The sequence below is a fragment of the Amphiprion ocellaris genome, chromosome 4, assembly GCF_022539595.1.
Source record: "Amphiprion ocellaris isolate individual 3 ecotype Okinawa chromosome 4, ASM2253959v1, whole genome shotgun sequence".
Classification (NCBI taxonomy): Eukaryota; Metazoa; Chordata; class Actinopteri; family Pomacentridae; genus Amphiprion; species Amphiprion ocellaris.
The window spans coordinates 25,059,019-25,069,973 of NC_072769.1; positions in this window are offsets into that span (position 1 = coordinate 25,059,019).

A 10,955-nucleotide genomic window follows, 5' to 3' on the forward strand; every position below is an offset into this window, starting at 1 on the left:
TTTTGATTCACCCAACTTGTGGAGAGAAAAATCACTTATGTACATAATTGGCCAATAGAAAACACAGATGCACACATGCAAAGATTAACAGAATAGATTAGAATACATATAACCACATTTTTTTTTTTTTTTTACAGATAAACTATATTAAAAATTAACATTTAAATTTGTTGCAGTTGATTCAGTTTTGTCCATCAACTGACAGTGAAACTGAAAACCTTAGCAGCATATTTATCCCTCCATGATGAAACTGCCATTTTGATGATCTGGGCCTTACTTTTAGTGGTGCAACCAGGATTTTCAAGTTTATTATTTATAATACTGACCACATTAAAAGTCTTTCAGCTCAAACCTCAAACATAACATACCCTGTTAACTAATATAGTTAGTCAGCTTAAAAAGAATCTGCATACCTGGAATTTAATAAAAGAGGTTAAAAGTTAAGCAGAAGAGGAGATAAAAGGCCAGAGAGAAAAGAGGAACACTCACCACCTGGAAACCTTCAGTCTTCTTCAAATTCCTGCATGTGTTTTTTTTTTCTTTCTTTCTTTTTTTTGGTTGTTTTTCTGTTGTCTGTTGGTGACAAACCAACCCAAAGTCTAATTTAATAACGTCGTTCCCTCAGCTAAAGTAAATGACGAGATCGAAATGAAAATTACTTCAGTGTTTTAGCCAATAAACACCACCGTCTCTTGACAGACACCAGCAACAAATATTTGACCAAATGTCTGGGCAGTGGGCTTGAAACTCCACATAAGCCTTAACGCCATTACTTATTCAGGAAGTTTATTGGTGTGTTAATAATTGATCACCTAATTAAGGGGGGAAGTTGGGGAGATATGGGGCTGAATGCCTCTTTACCAGAGGGCTTTTGGTAAGTGCATGGTTTGGTGGAGCGCGACAGAGAGGCGCCGATGAAAGTAACTTCTGACCAGCACGTAAAATTTCTTTTCGTATAAAATGACCTGGGCATGAGGTACACTAAAACAAAAAAGGTGCACAACAACTAACATTTCTATGCACTTATAATCAGGTGAGGTTCCTTACATTTTTAGAGCCAGTCTTCCTCTCATATTCAGTAAATCTTTGTCATGTGGAGAGCCACCTGTGCTGCCTCTGTCCTTGACAGGCAGATATTTTTTTGAAGTTACTAATTGACAAATTCGCTGTTATCTTCATCTGTGACTCTTACTTCCGCCAGGATGAAAAACATCATGAACAGCTTTCACACGACATCACACAATGAGAAGCAAAAACTTTGCATCAAAGGTCACAAAAACTCTGCTGCTGATGCGGGATTCATAGGACCTGATCTCACTGTAAAGTTATTTTACTAAACAAGTAACAAGTTGGCGTCTTTTTAGGGATGTGCACAAATAGAAATCATCAGGTGTGTTCTTATGCACCCTGGCCAACAACCATTAATATCCAGCTTCACATAGATAGATTTTGGTCATATATATATTTGTGTGTTGTTTTTTTGTTTAGTACTGCTGTCTATTCAAGATCAGTGAGCTGCAGTGTTGTACTGCTTTTGCTTTTTAATTATTTTGGATTCAATTTCACATTTAGGTACTTTATTTCTTTTATTGGATTTAATGGCAAGCATTTAAATTCTAATAATATCATTGTTTACATTTATTTCCCAAAACATGGTGTGTTTTGGGAACTGGACTCCTCCTTTGGGTTCTTGAAGACATTTTACCTCTCACCCAAAAGGCTTCTTCTCCTTAGAAAATGAAGGCACCGCTTGGATGAGAAGAGAAAATCATAAAGAACCAAAAAAGAGAAGTGCAGGGTGGCCGTATAGCTCAACACGTTGAGCGGGTGACCCATGTACAGGGGCTGGTCCCTGACGCAGCGGCCCGGGTTCGATTCCCGCTCGCGGCCCTTTGCTGCATGTCTTCCCCCGACTCTTCTCCCCTGTTTTCTATCTCTCTCTCTCACTGTGCCTATCTAATAAAGCCGACAAAAAGGCCAAAAAAATAACTTTAAAAAAAAAAAAAGAGAAGTCCAACTGCTTTCTCCACTTTGAAATTTCAATTAAATTTGAATATGTTTAACTGATCATGCAGCCATGATTAAACCAGTTCTTGCTCTCTCTCTCTCTCTCTCTCTTTCTCTCTTTATTGTTCCTCTGTCTTTCTGCCTCACCTTCCACCAACTGGTGAATATGCAGTTCCATTGTACTTTCCAATTCAGAGGGTACCCTGGCCAACAACCATTAATATCCAGCTTCACATAGATAGATTTTGGTCATATATATATTTGTGTGTTGTTTTTTTGTTTAGTACTGCTGTCTATTCAAGATCAGTGAGCTGCAGTGTTGTACTGCTTTTGCTTTTTAATTATTTTGGATTCAATTTCACATTTAGGTACTTTATTTCTTTTATTGGATTTAATGGCAAGCATTTAAATTCTAATAATATCATTGTTTACATTTATTTCCCAAAACATGGTGTGTTTTCTGGACCAAATGTGTGGTCAAGAATGATTATACATTATTAAAAACACTGACAGAGTGAGGAATACCTTCCCTCTTGTCGGCACACGACTGTAATATTTATTTAACTAAACAGTGAATTAGTCATGTAGAATATAGGTGCATTGTGCTGTTTCAGTGAAGTGTATGTGCAAAATGTTACAGTATGTATTTTCTTCATATTTTGACATTTGTTTAAACAGCAAGCGTTTTTTAATATATTGCATTTAGTGAGAAAATTCTCTCCAAACTAACTAAGACATGTTTCCAAGCAGTGATGGTACTATAAAGCACCATTTCCCTCACACTCACTGCAGGACTCATTCTTTTAGAGTGATGATCCCACTATCAGAGCCAATGGATTCTCCAAGAGAGGCCTTTTAAGAATGCTGTCTAATGCCAGCCATTCATCATCTTGTTGGAAAATACATGCCAAGCCAGCCGATAAAAGTGGTATTCATCATTCCATTTATCGTACATGAACATAAATATCAGCCATTTGGGCCACACTTTGTGCCCTGCACAGATTACAGTAGGAGCATTTTTAGAATGAGAGGCTCCAGCCAGACTGAGATCAGAGTTTTGCATCACACTATACCCAAATGTGTCTTAAATAAGCCCCCTCTCTTCTTTTTTGTTTGGGTGTGAGTATTACCTAATTTGCTTGTTTACATATGACAGTATTGTACAAGATGCCAACATTTACATAAAGGTTTTTTTTTTTTTTTTTTTAAAAACAATTTTTATTTTATCTTATTTTTAACATTTTGTATTTTTCATTTCATTTCATTTTATTTGTAATTTCAGTTGTGTGAAGGGAACTCGGAACATAAGAATTTCATTACTCAGGGTAACCACTGTGTTTTTGCTGTGTATATTGAATCTAATTGAAGTAAACTTATGTATGTAGTGTCATCAGAACATATATTACATGTGGATACTTTCCAGATCCAAGCTCTGGAACTGTAAACAGCAGCTATAAAAGCTGTTGCTGTAAAACCTATTTCAATTGTAAAATTTCTTGCATCATTTATGTTTCACAGTAAGTAGAAATGTCTTCACTGAGGCCTAACCATGCATTTCCCTCCCCTTTCACTATAATATCATTCTATCAATATGCTTAAAAAAATGATAAAAGCTGTTTCAAACACTGCAAAAATACAAAAATAATCAAATCTAGCCAGTCCGGAGAATGCCCCACAGTTCTTGGGTTTTAGTCATAGTGTTATTTCATGTGATCACAGACTGTCCCCATGGTGTTGAGACTGGGGCCCCGTGGAGGCCATGCCATCTGCTGCCAGACGTCTTGTTCTTCTTGTAACTGAAGATACGTCTTCATGAGTATTACTGTACATTTGGGCTCATTGTCATGCAGCAGATGGCATTAAGTTGTATTTTTCCAGCCTTTCTAGCTCACCCTGTTCTTAAGTATCCACACGCACTGAGCTGAAAGAGAAGTAGGCCAACTCCCAGTCAGAGGCAGCTGAATGCAGTATTTAAAAAGCATTACTGCCGAATAAAGTACAGTAATGAGCATGCTGGGATCACTGTATTCAAGTGTCACACTCTTGGCATACAATCTCAGCGAGGAGCCATGAGAGGTAAACTTTTTGTTAACAACAAAAGATGCCAAAAAGAATGGAAAGGCTCAGGCCCTTATCATCACTTATTATCACAATCACAACTTAAATGTTTTTCAGACATTCTGAAATGTAAATAAGCAGCCCCCAGCATTTCTAAAGGGAATGGAAAATGCTGCTGTAAGTGAAGGGAACAACCCCAGCAATGCATGTGTGCTACTACTGCGAGGTTATTTTGTATTGTGTTTGGAGTGGAAGTTTAAGTCTATATTAAGTCCATTATAATATAATATAATATAATATAATATAATATAATATAATATAATATAATATAATATAATATAATATAATATAATATAATATAATATAATATAATATAATATAATATAAACATAACAGAGTTCACAATTAATGATGACAAAATAACAGTATAACTCTGGTTTAAACATTCTCTTTTTACCTACAATGACACAAATGAGATATACTCATATATAATAGGAAATAAAAGCTTTAATCCAGAACACTTGTAAAACAAATGAGCAGGGGGCAGGAGAGGACTCTTGGGAAACATGCTGTAATACTTTCAGTTTATCGGTGTATAGGGCAGATATGAGGGTAAAGAAGAGTAAGTGGTAGCGATGTTAAAGTCTCAGGACACTGAAGTACATCTGTGTAATGAGATTCATTAAGAAAACTGCAGGAGTCCCACAGCACACACTCCTCGTCCATTTAGGTTGTTTGGTTTCTGCAATATTTCTTTTTCTTTATTCATTTGTTTATCTATTCAGTAAATTAATTGGTGAATACTAGAGTTTTTCTTTAAATGTTAGAGCTAAGATGCTGAACCCACTGACTGGTTTGTTCTGTGAGTCTGCAGAAGCGTGAAGGAATCTGTTACCTGCTATTTGTAAGTATAGGTTCTCCCTCATACAGGTCATAGTTATCCTGGTAATAGAAGCTTCAGGAAAAAGGAACTGGACTCCTCCTTTGGGTTCTTGAAGACATTTTACCTCTCACCCAAAAGGCTTCTTCTCCTTAGAAAATGAAGGCACCTCTTGGATGAGAAGAGAAAATCATAAAGAACCAAAAAAGAGAAGTGCAGGGTGGCCGTATAGCTCAACACGTTGAGCGGGTGACCCACGTACAGGGCTGGTCCCTGACGCAGCGGCCCGGGTTCGATTCCCGCTCACGGCCCTTTGCTGCATGTCTTCCCCCGACTCTTCTCCCCTGTTTTCTATCTCTCTCTCTCACTGTGCCTATCTAATAAAGCCGACAAAAAGGCCAAAAAAATAACTTTTAAAAAAAAAAAAGAGAAGTCCAACTGCTTTCTCCACTTTGAAATTTCAATTAAATTTGAATATGTTTAACTGATCATGCAGCCATGATTAAACCAGTTCTTGCTCTCTCTCTCTCTCTCTTTCTCTCTTTATTGTTCCTCTGTCTTTCTGCCTCACCTTCCACCAACTGGTGAATTTGCAGTTCCATTGTACTTTCCAATTCAGAGGGTATTGACATTTTTTAAGTACATATAGTATGACACTGTGTGTTTGCTTATTTTACACAGTACGCTCCGATGAACTAAACATTCAAAGTTCTTGTACTAGTCCAGACTCAGAAAAACACAATAAATACTGATTTAAATGAATACTTACATTGACTTTAAGGACTTGAAATCAATCAATCGATCGATCGATCGATCGATCGATTGATTGAAGAACTTTAAAGGTGTTTGTTTGTACTGCAATATTGAGCAGTTTTAAAAAAAACTGATACTGTTGGAGAGGTATAACTGTTAACTCCTATCAGTTTTCTTTTATATATTTCTATTCAGATTAAGCTATTCATCAAAATCAATTTTGACATAATGGTAAAATAATACTGTGGATATTTAGGTGTAAAAATGGAGTAAAGTCTGAATATGAAACAAAAAACAGAAAGTAAAAAAAACAAGAAAAACATTCAGACAGCGCAGTACTCTGCCAAGATTGCTCAGTCAATGGATGATTTCCTGACAGATGAAATCTTTACAAAATTTCCACAGTGGTCGATTTGTAGTAGGATCGCAATCATGTGATCGTCAGCAGGCAGCTGACGTAGTGTTCATTTGGAGTCATAGTTACAGTGATGCCGTGTCGCTATCTGGCAATGATACAGAAATCTTTAACAAATCCATGGATCCAGACTATAAGCTGCATCACTGCATCATTTCTGACCTTCCCTGAAAATTTCATCCAAATCCGTTTTTGAGTAATGACAGACAGAGAAATCAGTGCTGATCATCACATAGCTCCACCATGTTCCTTGGTGGACTAAAAAAAAAAAAAAAAAATAGAGTAGAGCTGTGTACCACAGCAGAAAAAAGAGTCTGCAGTAAAATGTCAAAAAGTAAGACACTTTTAAATGAATCTATCAATAGAATCTGAATAGGTTAATTAACCAATATGCTTGATAAATCATTTTGATAAGAAAACAGCATAAGCAATGGAGTGGTATGATGAGAAATATGAGCTTTTCAGTGTGAGCGACAACACATCAATCAATACTCACTGTATAGGTTAATTGTCACACTGACTGCCCAGCAGTGGTTGATGGATGATGCTAAGGAACATAGCAGTCAGATGAGAACATGACAGGAAAACCATACAACTCATTGTGCAAACATACTGGATTGGGATATTTAGCTACGTAGTCTTCTACAGCACGATACATATGCTTTAAAGAAACCTTTAACTATAGTTGCTTAATGATTAGCACCATGTCCATGTTCTACATTTTGTGACAATGGTATGCAGCTGAAAAGAGATTCAGTGGTATTAAAATATATATTGGGTTTTTTTTAATTATTTTGATAAAATTGCTCTGTAATTACTTTAAAAAAGAGCAAGAGCTCACTGCTCATTCTCTGGACATCAAAAACTGCTGTTTTGTCCAAACTGCTGGCATCTCAGAGATACACACAAGCTGTGTTTAGGTGTCATTGCCACTTGCATATAAATTGTTCCACTTTAAACCAATAACATGTGGACAGTGCTGTAAATCACAGGACATATTCATGACACAGGTCGGAAAAATTTGACCAATGGTCACAAAATATTAATATTAATATAAAATAATATTAATATAAAACTGCTGGATTATCCTGTACAACTGTCATGTACAAAGATTGGATGATGACGATCCCAACTGGATTTTAGTCCAGAGCAGACATAATAAACTCAACAGGGAAGCTGGGATTACTATAATGGGACTCCTTGCATAGTGAGAACGGCTTCAGGCAGAACCCCCTAGAAACTTCAGTGGTACCACAGAGGACATCTGTGGGGAATATTATTGGACAACTAACCCTATTGGCAGACAAGAACACTGACTTGGATAATACATGACGTTAATATTTATCCATCTATTAGCATCATTTTTCAAATGAGTTCTTTCTCCAATGTCTGCCTGGGGAGACTGATGTCCAATAGCTTTGACAGCATCAGTCATTTTGGCAAAGATGATTAGATATTGATGATCAGAAATCACAGCAACATAGAATGTGGCCATTTAATATAGATGTACCCACAAGCAAAATGACGTTGCGCTGAGCACAGGCATGTGTTATGCATGTGTACGTTATGTATGGATACTGGATTGCGTGATGGACAAGTCCTGATAAGTCTGCAGCGGTGGATTTGTAGTAGGATCGCAATCATGTGATCATCAGCAGGCAGCTGATGTAGTGTTCATTTGTAGTCATAGTTACAGTGACACCGTGCTGCTATCTCAAAATGATACAGAAATCTTTCACAAATTTGTGGATCCAGAGAATAAACCACATCACTGCCAAAATCTAATCAGCTGGTCCTTGTGTCATTTCTGACATTCCCTGAAAATTTCCTCCAAATCTGTTTTTGAGTAATGTTGCTAACAGACAGGCAAACAAGCAGACAGACAGCCAGACAGACCAATGCCAATCGCCACACAGCTTATTACTCCACTGCGTTCCTAGGCGGAGTAATAAGCTCACAGAAATCAGTGCCGTTCATGGTTCAAAATTGCAGCGAAGCATGTTGTATGAACTTTTATTTGTGAACGATTAATTACACATGATACCATGCCTGTAGATTCTTGGTAGCAACACATTTTCTGCATAACTTTGAAAAAAAAATCATGCAGACAAATGGTTCAATAGACTGATTGATAGATCACTGTGAAATTTCTGATGCTGGGCTTACTGAGTAAAAGGTCAGGGAGAAATGAGATATGATAATGATTTTTTAATGATGGTTCTGAAAGGCGCCCCATTTGCTTTTCATGTGAAGTGCTTTAAGGGAATGAATGAGTTATGGAGAGAAAGAAAGCAAACTCTGACAAGCACAGCTGACCCACCCCTTATATTCAGCAGATGAACAGCTTGACTTTACAAGGTCTTGTTCCTCTGTTCCCACTAACTGTATCATTGTGTGATGTAACAACTTGAAAGAAAAAAAGGTTATACAACTGTTTGAACATCGTTTTCTTATTCTTTACTTACATTTTCAATATACAGTTTGAATTAAAGCAGTGTGCTCGGATGTAACAAATGCTGAAAAAGGTCAGTTTTCAAAGGGCTGGCTCAATTCGAGAGATAGTTTTTTTCTTTTTTTAGTGGAAAGATCACATAAAATAATAGGAGAGTGGAATAGGAAGGAATCTGAATGAGCAAGTCAGAATAGCATGAAACAATGGAGTTTTTAAATGAAAGATTCACAAAGATATTAATGAGAGGATTGGGATTTCATAGTTAATTAGATGGTTCACAGCAGATGTAATTAATAGCACTTAGCATATCCATGTATCTTACAAAACAATCTTTTTTTTTTTTTACTGTGAGTGTAGTTCTTAATAAGGTTGATGATCAAGTTATTGTGCATGCATGATAAAAGCGGAATCACTAATTTGACTGAAGTCAAACAGCTTTGAAGAATATATTTTACACTGAATGATATAAAACATGTTTGACTTACATTTACACCGAGGAGACATTCGGCTTCGTAAAATTCATTAGTGTTATGTATTTGCAATTTAATTTAATTTTAATACACTATTTAATGAACTAAATAATTGAAATAATTAATTTTAGTCATCCAATCATCTGAATCATCTCCATACATTTATATGTCATCACTGGACATCACCAGCTTTGTGTCTTCTCTCTCATATAGTGTGCTTTGTCCTCTCTATGGAAATACGTCTGGCGGTGGAGCTACACATTTCAGACCTGCAGTTTCTGGCCTCAGCAACCTCCATGATCTTTATCGGTCTCTTTTACGTTGTTTGCCTCATTTCTCCCTGCCTTCCCCTTTTCTCCTCTTTACCCTCACCCCACCCAGTTGAGACAGATGGCTTCCCTCCTTGATCCTGGTTCTGCTGGAGGCTTCTGCCACTTCTAATTTTATTTTTCTTTCATTCTCCTGTCACCAATAAGCTAGTGAAAGGGAATTGTTTGGATTTTTTGGTGTTAGGACTCATTATTTGTATTATTTCTACTAAACATACTGCAGGCGTAATACTGATTTACACATTGCTTAAGTGCTAATAAAAAGACCTGTGTTGGCCTATGAAGAAAAGAAGGTCATCCCACATTATGTGAATTGGGGTGAACCAAAGATGTAAAGAATTAGGTCAACTGAGGGCCAAATGCAGCTGCTTACACCAACAACATGACTGACACACATGCATGCATGCACACACACTGCACATTCTCACACACTCACTTAGTACTGAAGGCCAGTCCATGTCATGAAGACTTCTTGTGAGGACTAAACAAGTTGGCATCTTTTTAGGTGAGACATCTGTTGAATTGTTGCTATAAAATTAAAAGTGAATTGAACTGAATTTAGCAAACTTGTTTACATTTTGGAGGGACACATGGTGTGAGAGTTTTGTGTTTGGTGTGGAATGGTATGTTATTAAAACTAATGCATTATTGTATACATCTGTATGGTTGCATATGTGGCAGCGAAAGGGTTATGTCTTTTCAGTCGCTGTTTTTCTTTTAAAAACTGAGATGCGCTGCGTCTAATGGTCAGCATTCAGATTTCCTTTCAAGATTCAGCCATTGCCAACTATCACAGCCACTGTGTGTATGTGTGTGTTTGTGCATGCATACCTCTAGTCTTGTGTCTTCACGTGAATTCCAGTGGAGTTGCCCAGTGGCGGCAGTCCTCTGGTTCTATTTCATCACAGTGGGGTGTAGCACTACCACTTTGATCAGAGGAATCTTCAAAGCAAAACAAAAACACATCGCAGCTTGACATACTGCTACCCAACTTTACTAAACAATATCAAACTGGGTGTCAACTTGAGGATGGCCCTCATAAGCAGAGTTATGGTGCATAATTTGACTTTTTGGAGCAAAAAGATTCACAACGAACAGAAGCTTGAAAAAAAAGCTTAAAACTGTGCTTTGGGTGATATTTTGGAGCTTCTAAAGTTTTAAACAGATCAAATGTCTATAGCTGTCATGGTATTCATAATTTGTGTATCTGGAGTTAAACAGACACCTATTGGCCTCTCGACTTGATAACCATCCATCCATCATCTATACACCCCTTATTCCTCATTAGGGTAGGGGGGGCTGGAGTCTATCCCAGCTGACTTAGGGTGAAGACAGGGGACACCTGGACAGGTCACCAGTCTATCACAGGACTACACAAAGAAACAAACAATCACTTACATTCACACCTACAGACAATTTAGAATCACTAATTAACCTCAGCATGTTTTTGGACTGTGGGAGGAAGTCGGAGAAAACCTACACATGCACAGGAAGAACATGCAAACTCCAAACAGAAAGATCCCAGGCCCAGGATGCAAACTGGGCATCTTCAAGCTATGAGGCGACAATGCTAATAACAGAACCACTGTGC